The sequence below is a fragment of the Cebus imitator genome, unplaced genomic scaffold, assembly GCF_001604975.1.
Source record: "Cebus imitator isolate Cc_AM_T3 unplaced genomic scaffold, Cebus_imitator-1.0 Scaffold325, whole genome shotgun sequence".
In the NCBI taxonomy this organism is placed as follows: domain Eukaryota; kingdom Metazoa; phylum Chordata; class Mammalia; order Primates; family Cebidae; genus Cebus; species Cebus imitator.
In genome coordinates, this window is record NW_016107640.1 from 1,073,770 (window position 1) to 1,074,873 (window position 1,104).

The following is a 1,104-nucleotide window of genomic DNA, read 5'->3' on the forward strand; positions in this document are numbered from 1 at the left end:
AAAAAAAGAAAAAAAAAAGAAAGAAAAAAAGAAAAAAAAGTGTAAAGATCTACTATTTATAGTGTGAACCAAAGACGCTACCTCACTCAATTTCCATTGGTGATTTTAATCACATTGATGATACCAAAGAATACCAAAGATATTTACATGCACGGTCTTGTCTGCAGAGGGAACTCCGCCCCTTCCCTTCCCCTTCCCGGCCTCCTTCCTCACTCTTCACTCAGTGTGTAAACTTGTCTTCATTCTTAATAATGATACAATAATGACAACAACAACATTAGGAAATACTACTCTTATTACTGCTAGTTCTACTTGTAAATCTCTAGGCAAACATGTTGCAAACTTTGTAAACTCCTAGGACGAGTGCCTTGCTTGAACCAAAGTGTTAAACCGCTGTTGACCTCTTTCACCTTATACTCTTTGAATACCTCAGCCTCTTAGAAAGGCCACTAAAAAAAAAAGGAATAATTATTCACCGTGGTGCTTTTTCCGTGCAACCATGCAATGAAACTTTGTTTGATACCAAAGGATGACTTTTTTTTCCCAATTTCTTGCTGATAAACCAAAGCTCCTCCTCCTTGTTCCCCCTCAAGTTCCCCCCACCTGACTTTACCCACCCCTCTACCAGGCAGGCCGTGCATAACTTTTACCAATTCCTCCAAATACCTCATAGTAATAAAGTTTTAGGGTTATGTTGTATAGAGAGTCTATGTGATAAGGCAGAACTTACTAGTTTGATAATTGTTAAGGTTACTTTAAAAAAAACTTTATAATTCTTATTTATTTTGTAGTTTGTATGTTTGGGATGTTCCCCCTCCCCTTTGGTTTGGGGTTTATTTTCTTGGCAGAACTGCTCTATTGCTCAAGGAAGACTTAATTTCTGGAAATGTTCCCCCAGTGAGTTAAGGGTTGTGTACAAATGCAAGAATGGAATAAGAACTGATTTTCATTTTGATGGTTACTTATGAAGTTTTTGTGTTCTGTAGCAAATTTGTTTCCACAGGGTAAAAAAAAAATTATATATATATATATATATATATATATATATATATATAATCTCTTTTTTGTGAAGCTGGTTCCTATTTTTCTCTATAATGTGCTGTT